Source organism: Coenobita brevimanus, chromosome 86, assembly GCF_032717465.1.
Source record: "Coenobita brevimanus isolate Jiangsu-jjx chromosome 86, ASM3271746v2, whole genome shotgun sequence".
NCBI lineage: Eukaryota > Metazoa > Arthropoda > Malacostraca > Decapoda > Coenobitidae > Coenobita > Coenobita brevimanus.
Genome location: NC_137039.1, coordinates 16,646,192 through 16,668,663, shown reverse-complemented (window position 1 = coordinate 16,668,663; position 22,472 = coordinate 16,646,192).

Genomic DNA, 22,472 nt, shown 5'->3' with positions numbered 1-22,472 from the left:
TTAAATAATGTAGGACCATCACATTCCATCAATATTAGTTTAATTTCCGTTTATGACAAATATAAACAATTCACGTTATGTTATATATACGTGTTCTATTTGTATTATTTATATTACAGTATATGACATTATTATGATTCACGGTTTCACACAAGTGTTGATATTTAACAAAGAAATATATGCTTTTTAAACAACGCGGGGAATGTGTTTGTCCCAGTGGTAGTGACATCTACCGGAATACTAGGCTTTTCAGAAGCACCCCATTACGTCTAGTCCAAACAACTAATATAAACCAAGTTAGGAAAAGATTTACCACACTGTGTGTGTGTGTGTGTGTGTGTGTGTGTGTGTGTGAGAGAGAGAGAGAGAGAGAGAGAGAGAGAGAGAGAGAGAGAGAATAAATCTGCTGTTAATAAATGTTGCAGTAGTAGACACCTCTTTTACACACACACGCACACAGAATAAATGTTGTGATTAAATGTTGCGGTAGTAGACACCTCTTTTACACACACACACACACACACACACACACACACAGAGTGAGAGAGAGGAGTTGCAAGGAAAAGTTAGGATCTTAATGACTATGCAGCCAATACCGTGGAGATACTTCTTGTTTGCCTGGGAATGCATATCCAGTTCACATTTATTCTAGTGCGCCTTAAACTTCTCTATTGTATACAACGTCCATGTTGAGTCAGTTCCATTTGGAGCAGATCTTGCCCGTGAAAAAGTTTTCACGTAATTCTGCTGGTAAATTTTCTCATTTACGGTTTCCAACCATGGTTGTGTGCCGAGTCCGTGTTAAGAGTAAGCAACTTTGTATGTAATGACTGTGAAACCCATTCAGATTTTAAACACTTTAATGAGCTGACCTCGTGGTCTACGAGTTTGTACTAAAAAATTCCACAACCCTCAGGCGAACCTGATCTGAACTCTTTTTAAATCGACGTATGTCTTTTTCAAGCGACCAAAATTCCACAGCAACTCAGGAAGTGGCCGTATTAAGGAGATATAGACTGTGAGAACAATCTCTTTATTCCCAGAGAGAGAGAGAGAGAGAGAGAGAGAGAGAGAGACTTGGAATGGTAAGAACAATCAGGAGAAATACTGATAAGAAAATTGAGAAGAGAAACTGAAGCAGAGAAGAGGAAAACACGCAGGTGAAAAAATGGAACAATGTTATAGAAGTGACACAGGGACGGAAGCACACACACACACACACACACACACACACACACACACACACACACACACACAAACGCACACTTTCTGAATATTTGTCGACCTATCTGTCTGTGCCTGTCTGTGTACTGCCCCTCCCCCTCCCCCCCTCATCTCTCTCTCTCTGGATCCTCTGTCTCACCCCCAGTTTCCTTTTCTCTCCTTCCTCTTTATAGCTATCTGCTCAGTTCTTACCTTCCTCCCTCTCGCCTTTCCTTCTGTTTGTCTCCCTTTGTCACTCCCTCCTTACCTCACTCTTCTCCCTCCCTGTGTCACAACTTTGTCTTACTTTTTTTCATCTGTCACATGTGTTACCTTTTTTCCCCATTACTCTCTCTCCGTATTTCTTTACTTGTACTAAACCCATTTCCTTCACTGCTTTGTTTCCCCATTAATAAAAGCATGCTCTCTTTCTCTCCTCTCCTCTCCGTCTCTCCCTGTCACCCAAAATCTCTTCTTTCATTCCGCTCTTCCCACTGTCTTTCCCTCCCTTCCTCCCTCCCTCTCCCTCCCCTTGTCTTCCCTTCTTAACATCCCCTCCCTTTCTTGCCCTAATAATTAACCTGTTTTCTTTCCCACCAGTAATATCAACTTTCTCTCCGCAAATTTCTCTAATTTCTCTATTTATGTCCATCCCTTTTCACTTGAATGTCATTAGTTCTACTCAGCCTCAATGATTTCGTCTTATCCTGCTTGGTTCTTTCCCTGCGTCCTTGCCATAATAACGCACTTTCTTCCTCCTCCCCGTTACCTTGTCTTCTTTTCTAATTTTTCTCATATCGTTCTCAGTGTTCCATTCCGTAGCTCGCTTTCCCACTTTCTCTTTTTGTTATCCCTATTTCTATGTTAGCTCCATTCCAATTTTCTCTCAGCTGTCTCCCCTCTTGTCTCTCCTTCCTGTCTCCCAGCCTTCCGATTCACATCACCCTTTTCTCTTTCCCTTTCACACTGCTTGTATCTCATTTCACCTCTCACTGTCTCTTCTCACTCTCTGTTTCTTAACTCTCGTTGTTCTCTCCTATTTTTACTTTCTCCGTAACTGCACTCTCATTTCTCATTATTCCACTCACTCTTCCTCTCCGCCTGTCGCCCCCTGTCTTTTAACTCTCTCTCTCTCTCTCTCTCTCTCTCTCTCTCTCTCTCTCTCTCTCTCTCTCTCTCAGTGCAGTAAGTTTTTCCTAACTTGGTTTATGTATATACTGTGCTATTTCTTTATTAATTGTTCGGACTACACGTAATTAGAGTGGTGCTTGAAGTACAACCCTAGCTGGCTGTGAGAGAGAGCATGGAAGGTACCGGGTGGGGTTATGGGGTCGGAGAGAAAAGTAGGGGGGTTGGGTGGGAGTGTGGGACTATAAGGAAGGGAGGAGGAGGGGGTAGCTCTCCATCGAGCAGTGTTACAAACGCCTTAGTCCACAGAAAAGGAAACGAACTTATTCCGACGTCTGTACATAGATATTAGTAGTCATGATGCTAACTCAACTAAGGCTGAGTGGACTAATGACTGAGTACTGACTGCTATTTTTGCAGAGAAATGCCAATAATCAAAAGAAAAGAATATAGGCACAGGTTGGTGGTGACCAGTTTTATCTAGTTAAACTGATAAGGAAAGAAAATAAAAAAAACAACTGACTGTGAAAACTATTACGTAAAATTAATAGAAATGAATTAATAACCACCAGAGCATTATAATCGGTTGTTGAATGAGGAGTTTGACTGGGACAGAGAAGGTTTGGAGCCAGTAGATCCGGTGTCTGGCCCTTGGCCTTTGATTGATGCTGCTACTCTGAGTGAGGCAATAGCCAGGATGAAGGTGGGGAAGGCAGCAGGTGTGTCTGGGTTGACTGCCGAAATGTTGAAGGCCTCAGGCGATATAAGGGTGATTAGTCACTGACCTGATAAATAGGATTATTTATGAGTGTGTTGTCCCAGATGATTGGCTGAAGAGTGTAATTGTAAATGTGTATAAAGGGAAGGGTGATGCCCTGGAAAGAGGAAATTATAGAGGTATAAAGCTTTTAGATCAGATAATGAAGGTAATGGAGAGAGTTTTAGAAGGTATGATTAGAGAAAGAATGAATATTGATGAGATGCAGTTTGGGTTTATGTCAGGTAGGGGGTCCACTGATGCCATATTCATTGTTCAACAGCTTCAGGAAAAATATATTGGTAGGAGAAGGGATCTTTGTTTTTGTTGATTTGGAAAAGGCCTTTGACAGAGTCCCTAGAGAGGTGGTGAAGTGGGCAATGAGAAAGCTTGGCTTGGAGGAGTGGTTGGTTAGGGTGGTTATGGCTATGTATGTGGGTACTCACACCCAGGTAAGAGTGAATAGAGGTTTGAGTGATGGGTTACCCGTGAATGTTGGTGTGCATCAGGGGTCAGTTTTGAGTCCCATGTTGTTTAGCATGGTACTTGAAGCCATTTCACGTGACTTTAGAAACGGACTCCCGTGGGAGCTGTTGTATGCTGATGATTTGGTGTTGATTGCAGAGAACGAAAGGGAGGCGGAGGAAAGGTTTAGGAAGTGGAGAGATGGTATGGGGCACAAGGGCTTAAGGGTAAATGCAAATAAAACAAAAGTGATGATATCTAGGGTTGGTGGCGGTACTGTCAAAGACGAGGGAGAGTGGCCATGTGCAGTTTGCCACAAGGGCGTGGGAAGTAATTCCATCTTGTGTGGTGTTTGTGATAAATCGATGCATAAGAGATGTAGTGGTATCAGAGGTAGACTGCGAGATAATGCTGATTTTATGTGTATGGCGTGTCGGGGAGAGCAGATGGAGATTGTCAGACATGAAAGAATTGAATTTGCTGGTGAATCTCTTGAGTGTGTGGAAGAGTTTTGTTATTTGGGAGACATGTTGTGTGCTGGAGGTGGGGCTGGAGCTAGCTCTGTGGCTAGGGTGAGAAGTGGTTGGAAGAAGTTCAGGGAGCTCTTGCTTCTCCTGACAATGAGAGGACTCTCCCTACGTGCTAAGGGGTCTTTGTATGCAGCATGTGTTAGGAGTGTAATGCTATATGGCAGTGAGACCTGGGCAGTGACGGAGGAGGATATTTTTCGGCTCAGACGTACAGAAATGACAATGATTAGGTGGATGTGTAGTGTGTCCCTGCATCCAAGGTCTGGGGGGGCTGGGTTCACAATGGAAGAGTTGAGAGGTAGGATGGGACTGGATTGTATTCGTGTTGTGATGAGGAGAGATAGATTGAGATGGTTTGGACATGTGGAGAGGGTAGGGGATGATAATTGGGTGAGGAAGGTGAGAAGTGTTAATATTGGGGGTGGGGTTACGAGGGGTAGACCAAGAAAAACATGGGACGAGGTTCCATTAAGTGTGACCTCAGGGTTAAGGGACTGAACAAGGGGGCTGCAATGGATCGTGCAGCATGGAGAGCCGCCATTAGGTGACCAAGGCCGACACATGCAAGTATGTTGGAGCCTTTAAAAACGAAACGAAACGAAACGATAAGATAGTGGCTATAGACTTTAATGATAAATACCTAGGTGTGAGTGAGTGAGTATTATTTTGTTAATGACTTTAGAGCTAGGAGTTAATATCCTGGGATGAGGTGGCCAGATGTCACGGGGTGATGTGCGTTTATGAATTAAGAATGCTCAAATGTTGCTGCTCGTAACTAGAGACAAGGAATTGACTTATGAAAATCAAGCACTACAGTAAGTTTTACTTTATGCCGCCTTACTTCGCTGATTCTCTAAGGATGAGAATTTATAAACTTTCTCAACAGTACACAGCAGAGACTAATTACTCACGAATGCTGTTTGTAATACTGTTAGCCTCTCGAGAAAGTGACTCCACCCCTGACAATCAATAACTAATGCCATTAATAATAAACAGGTTCTTGCCGGTGCATTAACTCCTGGCTGGTACAATGGATTTAAGCTTGATAGAAAAGAACTGGCCTAAGTACCAGTTATGAGTAATGCAAAGCGTTTGTGCAAACTAGGAGCGGCAACTAAAATAAGGTTATTTTAGAGAAATAAAACATGAGTTTAACATAAATTAAGCTCAAAGAAAAAGAACTGTAAATTTATTAATTACAATGAAATAAATTTACGTTACATGAGTCCCAAAAATGAATTCATAATAACAAGGAGAATACACTCACTCACTCATTCAAAAGGTAAACAAAACCTAGGAAAAAAACGAAAAGAAATACTGGTCAGTGGAGGGGAGCTGAGCAAAAAGAAACTGGGCACCTGTGCAGGACATCAGATGATGCAATTCGCTGAACCCTCATCGTCAATTCACCGTCTAGGTGGAGATTCAGGAACTCGTTGTACAACGGCGGTGCTGCCTTACGCTGGGCACAACAATCCTACTCTCGCGATGACTCAAAGCTGACTAACTTCAAATAATGAAAAAGGGCGAGGGATGGCCGTGTTTGAACTTCAACGACCAACAGAAAGAAAGTGAGCGATATACGCTCACAATAAATCACTCAGTGAAGGCACTAATGTCGTGCATAAGAATGATCACTTGTGAAACAGTGAGAAATGTTTTGCAAACCATCCCAGTCGAAGTGAATACCAGGACGGTTGAACTGAGTGATGTGCAGTGGGAATTCCACTAGAATTCGTGATTTTCTTGTCAGGACTACATATTATAATTACAAATCATAATAGATAGATAGATAAATAGATAGATAGACAGCCCTCTGCGAGCCTGGGAAAAGGAAATGAGTTTGCAAGTTACACTGAGGAAAGCTGACGACAGCGGCCAGTAAGGAGATGATGCAGTTAGTTGTCAGCAAACCACCCGGGAACAAAGACCTGGTGACCATACACACATACTCACACACAGGCTTCTTAAACTTTCCATCCACGAGGAACACACGTGATACGTCTCCTGTTTCACCAGAATTTAGGAAAGAGAGCTCAGAAGGAGACAGGCCTTAGAAGAGACAGGTCAGAGGGAGAAGGGCTTGGCAACTTGAGAGAGAGAGAGAGACAGAGAGAGCGAGACAGAGAGATAGCTAGCGGGACGGGACTCTATACTTACGCTCTGTGTGAGAGACTTGTTAATATTTCCAAGACAAATAAAAATAGTCCCATACTATTCTTTACCTCTCCTATCACTACATGACAAATGGGAAGCTACTCCAAGATATAAAAACTGCTCGTCCACAAGTCTAAAATATATATATATATATAACTCAACCACAAAGGAACCACAAAAGTCTTTTATGACATTTAGTCATTCTTGATGACATTTGGTGGCAGTGAACGTACACGAACCTTGTCTACGAATCAACATTGAATTCCTACAAAATATCAAGATTGAAAACAAAAAGAATACCTCTCGCAACCAACAACTTACAACCAGCTCCTGACACTTCTCTCCAACCAGCCCCCTCCGTCTCCCCGATCATCATGCTGATGCAGAGGTCAAGAGATCACACGACGCCTTGCAAGTAGTTTAACAAAATATTGATACGATCTTGCAACTTCTACGACGAACCAGCGAATCTACGGACATCGTCTCCGAATTAAAAGCAAATTTCTACAAAAGCAGGCGAGACTCTACAAGATTAGCTTCAGTTCTACAGTGAATCCCTACAAAATACAGTCTACAAACAACTCTATAATCTTCACGTAACTTCAAGCAGCAACAAGAATATAAAACAAAGCAAGTAAAGAAGAGGAAAGACCGAATCAACAAGCACACAAGCCCCCCTCTCCCGCCTATGCTGACCCAGAGGTCAAGACGACGCAGCAAAACACCAAGTCCATATTCACAACTCGTCTTACTCACCCGTCTTCACTCAAGTTACTCATCGCTACTCATTCACTCACCACAGCTACCAATGTGGGAAGCCGACGTCACCATGTGCTGAGATGACATCACAACGCGAGTCTGCCATGCCAAGCAACGTGTGACTGACACCAGACACTTCTCACCCACTACTCATTACTCATAATTCACATAGCTCCTACTCATACTCATTTATTTTCACAGTTTAGTTGGAAATTCGACGTTCTATGCTGAGGTTTGCCTGGGACAGCCGTTAACCACCATGGAATTTCCTGAGTAATATCGTCCATCAACACACCACTAAAATTATCAAGAGATCTTCAATCAAACCTGTATTTTTCTTCCGAGATCGACTTTTGTATCAACACACCTCTACGATCTGTATCAAGTGGGTAAAATTATTCTTGCTAATTTCTTCTCAGTGCTATAATTAGCTATATTCAACTTATTTACTCATCTATTTTGCTAGGACATAAATAAACAAGAGGCGTATTTCATAACACCATATCTTAATGACAGGAATATTTTCGCCACCACCCACGTTAATACCAGATGACACACAATTTGCCACAACAACAGATTCACAATTAAGAGAGCCCCAAGGCAACACACCAGATAACACACAAATTGCCACAACATCAGACTCACAATTAAGAGGCAGCCCACCCTTTGTACAAACCTCACCACACACTAAAGATAAAGAAATAAATACGGGAGTTTCAGATGATGAGTGGGAAACCCCCTCTGACATAGAGACTGTGGACTTTGCCGCTGCCTTGCACACGTATGCCAATATACTTAACAGGGTTCACCGGTCCGGTCATACATATTCCACCATTCCCTCACACAACGATAAACACGTCCAAGTTGAATTAACAGGGCAATCATTAAAAATGGATCAAGAAACAAATACCGCGGATCTAACAACCACACCTCACGTGTTTGTGTATCACGAGGATAAAACTGCCCCAAAATTCTCTGGCACAGACAAAGATCGCATTGATGTCATTTCATTAGTCAGTCAGTGCGAACAAATGTTCATCAAGCGCCACATACTAGATGAACAAGAGAAAATTGCTATTTTTTCATCTTGCATAAGCCAGGAAAGATGTCCAGCAAGCAATTTATTGCGCTCAGATAAGCTCCATCGTGCTAGGACATATGATGAATTTAAAACTGAATTTCTGAAGAAATTTTCTGGAGGTATGAACTTCTTGCCAGGTATAATTCCAGAATTACATAAAATTGTAGATCTTGTAAGGGAGCACACTACAAACCATGTGCTCAGTGAAATAACTGCTGATGTCTCCACAATCAAGAGAACTTTATTAGCTACATTGGAGAATTCTAATTGGATAACAGATGATGGAAAGATGTCCCCAGACCTCGTTGTGGACATCATTGGTTATGTAGCTGCCTTGTGTAAATTACCTGATAGGACCCTTAAGATCGCCAAGACGATCGCGTACACCCCAGGAATGTGCTTGCTAGACTTAATGAACGAGGTAGAAATGCAGTGCAGTAAAGCAGGTGTGGTCGACACACATGCACATTCTGGTAGAATCAGGGTACCTGAGACAGTATCAGCTGTGAAAACATCTACACCGACCCCAAACAGAGAACAAAATCGATCGCGACCAGAAATGAGGCAGCCCAAACAAACAAAGACGCCTAGACCTCGTTCCCAGACGCCTTCCTACAGGCAGTTTCATAAGTTTTCGCGCAGCCCGAGCAGGTCTCGCGCCATAAACAACACTTCTTATGGGAAATCACCTCGTAGGTCACAGTCAAGGGATAGGTCCATTCTATGTCATTATTGTGCAAATCCAGGACATACAAGCTATGAATGCTTTATCAAGGCAAAAGAGGACAAACAAAAGACACAAGGATTTGGTCCTTACTGTAGGCATCATAGATACCAAGGGCACTGGACTAGTGATTGCAAAACAGTAGAAAAAATTGTGTCTATGTTCAAATCAGGGGAAGACCAAGTCATGACAAAAAACGAACAAACGTAAAGAAGAACAAGGCTAAACTTCACATAGGAGGCATGTTGGGAAATGAGTGTATCTTGATACCAGCTGTATGTGAGGATCAAAACGTTTCCTTATTTTTAGATACAGGTTCTCCAGTGAACTTAATAACACATGAAGAACTAAATAGAATTCTTAAAAATGAAAAGAAAGTAACTTTTCTGGATGAAGCTGATTTAGATTTATACACAGTAGATGGACAAGAGATTACAGTGAAGGGTATGATAAGATTAAATCTCAGTTTCACAGAAACTACAAGACCATTCTCTGCATTTTTCTATATCGTTGAAAACTTAGCAATTAAAGCTCATATGTTACTGGGCTTAAGATCCATGAGAGCTGAGAACATATCTATACTCCCACAAATGAATGGAATAGACTTTGATAATGAATTCATAGAGGAAATAACTTCAGAGCCCTCACCGATTGGTAGAAGAGAGCCAAAAAGAATTGGTAATATTAAAGGCTTAAACAAACATGCACAAACAGATGAGTGTATAGATCCACTCGCACCACCAACCCCATCCTCCAGAATTAGTGTCCCAGATAACAGTACTGATTTATCAATTTTTCCAGCCCATCTCACTAATGATTTAGTTATACCACCTAATTCATACATGAAGGTTACCATAAAGAGCAAATTACAGAATAGTACTGTTCTTGTCTTAGAAGAATTATGTAAAGTAAAGGGATTGTCAGTAGAAAACGCATTATGTCATATGAACGACGAAGGGCAAACTCAGATATTCATAATTAATCACATGAATGGGGAAGTTCAGTTGAAAAAGGGAACTTGCATAGTTAATATTGAAAAATGTTGCGCCCCTGTGAAGGAAATAGTTATAGCTGGAGTAAAAAGTGAGATAAAATCTACGGATAGAGAAAGAATAAAAGAGAATTTAATTCACTCAGGTGAATTTGACGAAGAAAATGATTTGTTAACCCTGCTGGAAACACACAGGGACACCGTAGCATTGCCCGGAGAACAATTAGGGTGTACTAACTTGATTAATCACATGATTAATGTGCACCCAGAAACACCACCAATTTTCTTACCAGCTTACCACATACCACACTCCCAACGTACACTTGCAAATCAATATATCGATGAAATGTTAAAACTTGGAATTATTGAGCCTTCAGTTTCCCCGTGGAACGCCCCCCTATTCTTCGTGCCCAAACGAAATGGAGAAATGCGTGCGGTAGTAGATTACCGTAAACTGAATAATCACACAATCCCAGACAGATTTCCCATGCCATTGCTAAGCGATGTTCTACAGAATATTGGTCCTGAGAATAATATATTCTCGACCATCGATCTCCTAAACGGCTACTATCAGATTCCGGTATCTCAGGAGTCACGTAAATACACTGCCTTTTCAACAAACAGAGGCCATTATCAATATACAAGAATGCCAATGGGACTGAGGACAGCCCCAGGCACATTCCAGTGTCTTATGAATTACGTATTGTCCGGAATTTTAGGACAAGGAATATTTGTTTATCTTGACGATATTATAATCGCAACGAAGAATATTAAGGATCATCTCAGGAAATTAGACTTACTCCTACAAAAGCTTGGTGATGCTGGATTAAAAATTAAACTCTCTAAATGCAAATTTTGCTTTAACCCGCGCCGTCCCGAGGACGTACTTCCACGTCCTCACGTTTTGTCACAGCCAGTCCCGAGGACGTACTTCAACGTCCTGCAATTGCAAGGTTCATAATTTCCACAAATTTCAAAATTCGCGGGAGATTTTCGTTTCGCCCAGGTACCCAAGCCTCCCCTACCTGCCGCCAGGCGGGCAGCGTCCTAGACCCCGCGTGACCCGCGCTCGCCCTTGTCTCGGTCACTCACCTGCCAGCAGTGACCCAGGTCAGACATGGCGCGGAAAGGTCTCTCAGATGAGCAAATTGCATCCGTCCTGGAAGCCTTCACTGGAGACAGTGATTCTCCACTCGATGATGATGTGGTGGATCGCGATTACGTCCAGCCAGAGGAAGAAATAAGTAGCAGTGATGAGGAGGTCCCTTCGCTCGAAAATCGCGGTATGTGACATACCGTAAGGCAAGGGAAGGCCAGGCTGCTCCCCAACCACGTGCACAGCTATCTCTCCATCACGATTCTGATCAGGACGAGGATGAGGACGATGAGGATGACGGAGGGCTAGGACGTGATATCGCCGAGTGGTTGGGAAAGGAAAAATATCACCACGTGGATCAGAAGGTGGGGCGAGACGACACCTAAGGTATGGTTCAAGTACTTTGTCTGGGGAAGTAGCAAGTGGTGTGGTGGGATTGCTGGGAGAAAGGGAAAGTGTTGTGGCGGCAGCACGGGGTGAAAGTGAGAGTGGTGTGGGGGTAGTGCGGGGTGAAGGGGCCATTGGTGGGAGGGAGGGCAGGGCACGAGCACGTGGTGCTCGTAGGCCTAGGGGAGAGGAGGTTGAGTCACTCCCCAGCACTTCTTTCTGCCCCTGAATATGCCCAAACTTCCTCCCCACAGCCCCAGGATGTGGGGAAAGGAAAGAAAGGGAAGGAAAGGGTAAAGGAAAAGGGAGAGGGAAGAGAAGTGCGAGTGATGAGAGGCGCCGCTCTCCACCTCCCCCAACCACCCCCACCACCCTCACCTCCCCACCCTGACGAAGGGGACGATGGTGACGTGGCTGGAGACGGTGGTGTCACGTGGAACTGGGAGGATGGGAGTAATTTTACTCCCATCATTCACCAGTTCACTGAGGAGTGGTGGTCAGGTTGCACGGCTCCAGGTGTAAATGCTGGGTCGTCACGCTTAGATTTTTTTCAATTTGTTTTTTGATGAGGCGTTTGTTGGGCGCATAGTAGAAGAGACGAATATATTTTCACAATCCCAGCGCCTTGAAAGTGAACGCCTAGGAACCACTAGCAAGCATGCAGAACAGTATGACTTTCCCGTGACTATATCAGAGATGTTCCTATTTTTGGCCCTGGTAATCTTGATGGGTGTGGTGAAGAAAAATCAAATTCCTGCCTATTGGACAACGGACCCAATCATCCTAACACCTTTCTTTGGAAAGGTGATGGGTCGTAATAGATTTCAGTTTATTCTCGGCCGCCTCCACTTTTTTGATGCAGATGATCCAGCCAATGCAAATAACACCGATAAAATGAGGAGAATTAGGCTGGTATTTGATCATTTACGGGAAATGTTCCGCTCCTCATTTTATCCCTACAGAGACCTCGTCATAGACGAGAGTCTTGTGTTGTGGAGAGGCAATATTTCCTTTAGGCAGTATATACCCAGCAAGAGACACCGTTTCGGGTTCAAGATCTTTGTGACTGTAAGACTGGTTATGTGCAAGACATAGTCTTGTACACGGGCGCACAGACAGATATAATAGAAGATCGGAGTATAGGACTCTCTGGGGCCGTGGTGAAGACAATGATAGAAGAGTACCTTCATCGTGGTCATGTTTTGTACCTGGACAACTGGTACACTAGCCCTCTTCTCGCTAGGTTCCTCCACCAACACGACACCGGAGTCTGTGGTACAGTCAAGAGAAACCGTCGCCATATGGTCAAGATAGGGAGGAAACTTGACAAGAATGAGGTGGTTTTCTTCCAGGCCAATAACATCCTGGCAACCCTGTGGAACCACAACAGGGAAGTTTGCCTCCTATCAACGGTTCACAGCCCCCTGATGCACCGCACAGACTCCGTGGATCACCGTAGCGAGAGGAGGTGCAACGTATGGAAACCAGAGTCTGTACTTGCCTATAATCTGAACATGAGGCAAGTTGATCAGTCAGACTCGATGATTTCAAGTGTTGACTGTGCCAGGACAACGATGAAGTGGTACAAGAAACTCTTCTTCCACTTGCTCGACATCACGGTCCTGAACGCCCACTACCTGCACGCAATGACCACCGGAGTATCCGAGACCTTTGAGGGGTTTGTGGAGAGGGAGCTTGCAAGTGAAAAAATACCCAAGCATGACCAGGAAAGACCCCCACACTGCCCCCGCGCCCCCGTGCTGCTCAGACTCCCCTACGTCTTGCAGCCCGCCACTACCCCAGCGCAATCCCTTCCGAACCAAACCGTCAGAACCCCAGCTGTCGCTGCCATGTATGTAAGCACTCGACAGTCAGACCATCAACGCAGAGAAAAGACACAAGATACGAGTGTGTCGAGTGCAATGTTGCGTTGTGCCTTCAGCCTTGTTTCAAGGAATATCATAATCTCGTACACTTCTGAAACTGTGTGGGAAGGCGAAATGACGCTCATGATAATGGTAAGGCCAGTCAGTAGGTGCTAAGTCAAATATAAAGTTGAAACGGGTGTTATTTTTTCAGAAAAGTAATGTATAAGATGAGAATTAGTGTAAGTGGAAAGAATTGTTATCAAAACTACACCCACTGTGTAAATCTGGTCAGTAAATATGTGATAGCAAGGAAATAAAGTGGAAACGGGTGTAATGTTAGCATGAATAAAACGTATAAGTTGAACATTACTGTAAGTTGTCATAATTGATGTCATGAGTACACCCACATTCTGGTCAGTAAGTATGTGATAGGAATTATATACAGTGGATGATGTTGTAATGTTAGTAGTAAGGTATTTTATAAGTTGATTACTTGTGTAAGATGAAACAAATGATATCGCGATAACACTCCCTGTGTAAGTACGCGCAAATATGACGCTAAGTTCCATCGTACGTTCAGAAATGATGTAATATCAATTATATCAAGTGTTTACATGTGCAATGTTAGTGTAGAATAATTATATAAGTAAAAAAATAGGTTGTAAGTTGAATTAGTTGTCATAGCGACTTCACCGTGTGTGTTACTATGCGCTATTATTACGCTATATATTTACGTAAGGCCTGAAATAATCTCAAAACAGTTATATAAAGTTGAAAAGTGTATAATAATATTAGAAAGGTATTATGTTAGTAGAAAAAGCACAATACGAGTTGAAACATCAGTCACAGCGAGTTCACTCACTACGTAATTTAGCGCTGGCATTACGCTAAATGTTATCAAAAGGCCTGTGAATACGTAAAAACAGTTCAATATATTGTAAAATGGTATAATGTTATTGTAGAAGTATTATGTAAGTGAAAAAAATTATATGTATCATGATTTTAGAATGTTAGCGATTCATCGGAACCAAGTTGGCCGATTTTGCTCGTTTCTCACGATGGTACAATGGTTATTTCTGCTCTATTTTTGTATAAAATCCAATATACTCTTTTATCACATGTTTTTATGTTTGTAATAAATTCATTTCTACTTACTTTCATTGGTTTCCCAAACTTATAATACCATAGAAAACGTTTGATGCTCACACCGCATAGGGAGAACACGGGACCAGGTGGGACGAACGCATACCTGGTTAAGCTAATTAGGGACCCCAGGGACCACTTTCTTTGCCACCGGCCATTGTTTCTGACCAAAAGCGAAAGTTTAAGCAAAAAAAAAAAAAGGTCGAAAATTGCCCGGGATTGGGGGGTACCAGTGGTCGAAAAGTTGCCGGGACGGGGTGGGTTAAGGAAATAAATTTCTTAGGCCACAAATTAAGTTCGGATGGTATTCACACCACTGATGACAAAATACAGGCAGTGAGAGATTTTCCTGAACCCACTACGACTGACGAAGTTAGACAATTTTTAGGTCTGGCTGGGTACTATAGGTCATTCGTACCACAGTTCTCTCATATAGCCTTCCCTCTGTTCCAACTACTCAAAAAAGATGCTGTATTCCAATGGGAAGAAGAACAAAAAAGGGCATTTAACAATCTAAAAATTAAACTAACAAATGCGCCTTGTTTAGCATATCCGGATTACACAAAATCATTTCTTATTTGTACAGACGCATCAGTTAAAGGATTAGGGGCTGTACTGATGCAGGAAGATAAAAGAGGAAAGAATCAACCAATTGCATTTGCCAGCAGACAAACAAGAGGTGCGGAGAAAAATTATTGCACTACAGACTTAGAAGCACTTGCAGTGGTTTTTGCATTACAAAAGTTTCGAGATTTGGTATATGGTTACGAAATCCACTTATTCAACGACCATAAACCACTGGTGGGTATGTTTAAAGAAAAACTCCTTTCTGGGAGGAGAGCAAGATGGAAATGTACAGTTGAAAACTACAATGTACAAATTCATTATATACAAGGTAAAATGAACATAGTAGCTGACGCATTATCTAGGAACCCGAACACAATTCAGGTCGCGGCATTAGATCTCAAAGGAAATATCCCAAACCACGAGGATATCGCAAAGGCACAAAGACTTGACCCAATATGGTCTAAAGTAATATACAAGTTAGAAAGTGGAGATGACATACAATTACCCAAACTGCATGTCCCACTTGAACAATTCACAATGGTCAATAATACATTATACAAAATTAACTCTAAACAACCAAAACGACAAAGAAATACTAACCAGTTGGTAGTACCTAATGACATGATACCCCAAGTATTACGATTGATACACGACAGCCCACATGCGGGACATCCTGGAAAGGATAAGACATTCAACCAAGCCCAGCTATTATATTACTGGCCTTCATTACGAAAAGATTATAAACAATCATATAGACAGATGCGAATCATGTGCGAAACACAAAGGATACCCAATCACACCTGCACCGATGGGTAATTACCCTGTACCACATCAACCATGGGACGTTGTCGCTGTTGATTTACTCAAGATGCCATTATCATACAATAATAACCTCTACTTATTCGTAGCAACGGATCATTTTTCCCGTTATGTTATTTTAGCTCCAATTAAAGATAAGACAGCAGAGACAGTAGCAAAGGCAATAACAGATAATGTAATATGTCGCTTTACTACCCCAAAGGTATTAATAAGTGATAATGGAGGAGATTTTAATTCTGAGATCTTACAAGAAATATGTAAACAATACAACATCAAAAAGGTTAACGTTTTGGCCTATCACCCAGCATCGAATGGGTTGGTAGAGAGACAAAATAAAAAGGTATTAGATGTGCTACGACACATTCTCAGTGAAAATTATGCAAGCTGGGATGATTGGATTCCCAGAGTAGAGGCCTCAATTACTGGGTCTATAAATAAATCCATCGGTGACACACCACATTTCATTATATATGGCACAGATAAAAAATTACCATATGAGCTCCTAGAAGGTGACAGCATGCCTATGTACAATTACGATGATTACTCTAAACTCCGTTTACGTGAATTCCAGGACATTCACAAAAGAGTCAAAAAACAATTAACGATGTCCAAGGAAGAAATGACGGAGGCATTTAACAAGAAGGCAAAAGATTCACCTATCAGCTTAGGAGACATTGTTTACGGAGTCATTCATACGAGAGACAATAAATTATCCCTAAAATTTGAGGGCCCATACAGAGTAATTAACATAAAAGCAAACAAAGTTTTAATTAAGTCACTTTCAAGTGGCGAGAAGAAACAAGTTCATATTGACCATTTAAAACGAGTTTCAAGGGAATTATCACATAATTATTCAGCCTCGGATACAACCGAACAGGTGAACGTACCTCAAGAAACCAAGCAAGAAAACAACAATGATTACAAAAAGAAATTAAGGTCATATACCAAACAATCAAACATAGGTGCAATTATTCCAATAAAATCTACAGTACATCATTCACGAGAATTAAATATCGATTTAAACTCCTTCTATAAATGAAATAACAATCAACCGTAATGCACATCATCACTATCATCGACCACAGCATTATAGGAAATTAATAGATTTTTTTTTTCGGTAGGTTACGATGAAGGGACTTATGCTATGGATTCTCCTCTACATAGTAAGAGGATATGCGCACCTAGACCCCAAACATATAGTACGACAAGGATGCCTCATAGCTCCAACGGCCACGACTACAATCGTTAAGGACGTCATGAGTACTGAAATAAGTCTAGATTACTTGTATGACTTACCTACTTATCTAGAAAGACTTGCGACGCCGATGCGAACTCTGGACTTCATGATAGGAAATTATGTTTCACAAGCACATAACACCAAGGAAGTGAATGAAATGGTAAAGTTAGCGAAATGGAAACTAGAACAGGCGAAGTCAACTATGCTCGTCATGATCCAAGATCTCCCATCTTATGGAACGGAGGTACTGAACGACAGGAACAACATCACCCGTGCTCGCCAAAAGCGCGGTTTGTTCGACCTGGGCGGCGCAGTTCTTGGGAACATCTTTGGATTGGCTACAGAGGATGACCTTAAAGAAATAAACAACAAATTAAATAAGATAGCTCAGGTACTAACATACCAAGATAAACTCATCACAGGACAGAACTCAGCAATGAAGACAATTGTGAAAAATCTGAAACAAGCAGAAAACGTAGCTCTCGAGAGTGTAGATAAAATAAATGAATTAGAGGGAAACGTTACTCTTTTCCAGCACTTCTCCATCATCACAGAACATATTGACACGATTCTACTACAATTAGAGAACACTAGAGATCGTTTCAGGGCACTTATGCAAGGAATTTCGAATGCTGGTGATGGCAAGATCACAAATGACTTACTCCCAGTTCATGAGCTACGTCAGATAGTTAGTCAAGGCATACATAAACATAAATTGAAGCCGTTGTTCCGCAGTAGGGAATTTATGCAATATTACCCGTATTTAGAAGCAACACTAACACCAACATCAGTGATAGTTCATGTACCATTCATCACTGAAGACCTGTTCAAAGTATACCAAATACACCCCTTCCCCTATAAAAATAACAACACTTTGGTCATCATCAACATCAACACAGACACCGAACTCATCATGGTCTCCAAGAGACGGGACACTGTCACTTTCGCAAGTGAATCAACGATTGAACGAAAGTGCCGCACATCCTTACATGCTGTTCATCTTTGTCCTGCGTACATTTTCACGTTTCAGCCTACTGATACAGTCCCTTGTGAAATGGCTATCATCAGAAATGACAATATTCATCATCATTGCAACTTCACTTTTGCTCCAGATAAACTTGTACACCATCAACGCATTGGACACTCACAGTTTTTTTATTTCCCTCATAACACATCAGTTTACATAGTCTGTCCAGATATACCACCATCTCATACATCAGCATCAGGTTTATACATAGCACCAGACTACTGTGCGGTATTTACACCAGCCATGTCTACTTTATCCACCATCAATCACTACGCCATCCTCAATCATACACACAAACATTTCCACCCACTGCCTGATATGAACTTAAACATGAGCACAAGTATTAAGCTGACTTCACCTAAGTTTGAAACTATGCAGCTGATCAATGAAACAGTGAAGCCCTGGGAAGATTTGAGTTTGAGTATGTTCAACCCATATTATGTGTATAGCCCAGCACCTACTGTCTTTATAATCGTCTGTATTGTAGTTGCAGTACTGCTGTTCGCAATGCACAGAATGCATGCAAGAATTGCTAATTTGGAGTCATTATTTAGTGGGGGGAGAGTTAACATCACAGTTAACCACCCTGAATGAAGTGTATATATTTTGTATACTAATTATATATATATATATATATACACAGAAGAATGACCCATATATGGCAGACCAGTACCATTATCTTTAAATGAAATATTAATAACTCTTACCATAATCTTCATTTTAAACTATTTTTTATTCTTGCATGTATGCATTTCACTATAATAACCCAAGTACATACTGTATTACAGTTAAATAATATACTTTAATGTTTATTCAAATATGTATACAACTTGTTTAAAATGTAATATTACTGAATAATCACTATTTACTATTAATAATATATGTACACAATATTCATACAATTATGTTACTTTTACAATATTATGTATTTCACTTAATTAGCTTATAAGTTCATTATAATGTGTATATAGTATGTATTAATATATATTAGGACTATTAACTGTCGATGGTACGCCATTTTCGCGCGGCCGAGCAGATGTCAGGACTACATATTATAATTACAAATCATAATAGATAGATAGATAAATAGATAGATAGACAGCCCTCTGCGAGCCTGGGAAAAGGAAATGAGTTTGCAAGTTACACTGAGGAAAGCTGACGACAGCGGCCAGTAAGGAGATGATGCAGTTAGTTGTCAGCAAACCACCCGGGAACAAAGCCCTGGTGACCACACACACATATACACACATACTCACACACAGGCTTCTTAAACTTTCCATCCACGAGGAACACACGTGATACGTCTCCTGTTTCACCAGAATTTAGGAAAGAGAGCTCAGAAGGAGACAGGCCTTAGAAGAGACAGGTCACAGGGAGAAGGGCTTGGCAACTTGAGAGAGAGAGAGACAGAGAGAGCGAGACAGAGAGATAGCTAGTGGGACGGGACTCTATACTTACGCTCTGTGTGAGAGACTTGTTAATATTTCCAATACAAATAAAAATAGTCCCATACTATTCTTTACCTCTCCTGTCACTACATGACAAATGGGAAGCTACTCCAAGATATAAAAACCGCTCGTCCACAAGTCTAAAATATATATATATAAATCAACCACAAAGGAACCACAAAAGTCTTTTATGACATTTAGTCATTCTTGATGACATTCTCACTGATGTACAATGTCACGAATATATAAATACGCTCGCGTGAATTCGTGATATATATATATATATATATATATATATATATATATATATATATATATATATATATATATATGAGGCATTTAAAACCAGAAGGCCACAGGCATCATTTTTTTCTAATGAGAAAAAACGTCCCTACAGTTTTTTTTTTATTTCTCAACAACTACTATAGCTAGACACCTGGGAATTGATTTAATTTAAAGGTACGGACATTCTATGGCCCATACCTTTAAAATATAGCAATTCTCACCTGTCTGTCTATAATAGTTGCTGAGAAATAAGAAACTTTAGGAACGTTTTTCTCATTTAAAAAAAATGGTGCTTGCGGCCATCTGGTTTTAAACGCCATATATATATATATATATATATATATATATATATATATATATATATATATATATATATATATATATATATATATATATATATATTATGTTTGTTAGCATGTATGTTGACAGTACTTTAGTAGTGAAGAATGAAATAAGATTAGTATATTATTTTATGTATTGAGCGTGGAAGTAAAAAAGTCGCTGCATGACAGACTTGTGATACGAACTCTGACATGTGGAAGTGAAGCTTGGACCTTGTTGGGAAGATACAAGTCAAGAGTGACAGCAACTGATAAGAGTTATTTGAGAGGAGCATGTGGAGTCACATGGAGAATCAGACTGACAAATGAAGAAGAGAAGGAGCATTGTGGTGTGAATGCAGATGTGACATAAAGCATTAGGAGAAGTACAATGAGGTGGTTTGGCCATATGGAGAGGATGGGGAGCGAGAGACTGTCGAGGAGACTGTATGTGAGTGAGGTGGAGGGGAGCATAGGGAGAAGGAGGTCAAGGACGAGATGGAGGGATGAGATGGAGACGTGTATGAGAGAGTGTTGTGATTTGGGAGCATGCGGTGAAATGGTGGGGGACAGGGTGACATGAAGGCAATTTATTTGAGGTCACCTCTTACAGGACTGAGGCATCTGGCACTAGATAGATAGATACATCGATGTTATTGTTATGTTTAAGTGAGGCATACTTATAAATGACAAAGTGGTAATGAATTAGTACAACCTTGAAAAGAATAAATATTCAATATTTTGGAGGGAATACTGGCTAGGGCAGATGATGATGTCGGCTGCTGGAGGATGGTGGTAGGAATAGTCAGCTCATGTCTTGTTGTATTCTCGTCAGCACCACGCCATCCCAGTGGGTTGTTTGCAGGTAGGTAAGGAAGACTAAAATCTTGTTATGATGTAAGCTCTCAGAGTCATCACTGCCCTCCTTCGTGGTAGAGATGTTGGAGTTGGTGGTGAAGTAGGTGGTGGAGGAGGCAGTGGTAGTAATGAGTGGTGAAAATGAGGGTTGAAGATTGTATGTCAGCTGAGTTGCGCCTAACTCAGCTCGTCATGTCTAAAAGAACATCACTACAAGTCGCTTCTCCGCTCCTCACTTACTCGCTCTTTCCTTGTTCTAATTTCTTACTTTATCTTGCTATTCTTTTTCTTCTTACCTTGTAAAGCTTGTTACTTGTTTTGTTGATGATTCGTAGATAGTTGTTGTAAATCTTAGTTAAGTAGATAATTGATCACTGATCATAGTTGACTGTAGTTGATTGCATCGTATAATTATTTGTAGATAATTGTAGGTGATCGTAGAATTGATGCTTGTAGATATGCTTCGTTTCATGGTAATGGAGCAGTCGTTGATAATTGTAGCAGGTTTCTTGTCTTGTGTTTAGGGCTGTTGTTTACAGCTGTTGTTTACTGCTGTTTTTCACCACTCTTGTTTGCCATTCTTGTTCACAGGCTGCAACCAGCGTTGATAGGATGAAGTGAGGAGGTATGTAGGTAACCAGACTGATAGGTGAAACCAGTGTTGAAAAAGTCGTGAGGCGTTGGATAGCTCATTGCAGGGTAGGGACCGCTCTGTCTCACTGACCTCTCTGTCTTGTTACGTTGGTGAGGTGAGTTATAGGCACTCTTGGGTTACGGGGTTTATTGTACACAGTTATATCGAGATGTGATGGACAGAGTAACGTAGCATGACAGCAAATCTAACTACCCCATCTCCTAGCTTCCTAACTTCTGTCTTCGATTGTTCTCTTGTGGTCTTTAACTATGGCCTCGAGTTCTCAGAATATATACGGCTTGGTGGGGCTGTGTGTAATGTCTTGTAGTTTTCCATGAATACTTTCCATGACATCAGATAACTGGCTCAAGTTGGTTAAACTGCTCGTCTCATGAAAGTCTTGTATCGTCTGAGCTAAACAGAGATTGTCTGAGATACATTTTGTGTCATGACATCCTTGAACTAGAATATGTTAATGACTGTCCTGAACCCCAGACATGATGTCTTGTGCAAGCCTGTACCCATTGTTGTGACATATCAATGCCTATATATTAATGCCTATAGCTTCCCCGGGGACACATACAGAACACTGTTCCGTTATCAGTAAATGGCCAGATTATGTGTGCAAAATAGCACGAGCCACCTCATCGGCTGACTTGGAAACCGGAGGCACCAAAACAATAATTCATGAGAAATTATCAAAGGCAACAAGGGCTGATTACTTCGTCCAAGCTGAAGTAACTATCCCAAAGTTTTCTGGGGCTAATATAGTGAAGAATAGGCGCAGGCATTCCAGTTCTTTTTTCTTTTTCTTTTTTTTTAATATGAGGAAGAAGTAACCACAGGCAACGAGCCCGCAAAACTGTTCCTTCCAAGAGACAAACAAAATACAAGAGAGAGCCAAATTCAAGATCCGATCATTTCGAGATGCCTGGACACACTGCGTTTGAAAGACTGGAGATCATAGGAAGCAGGAAATACAGACAGA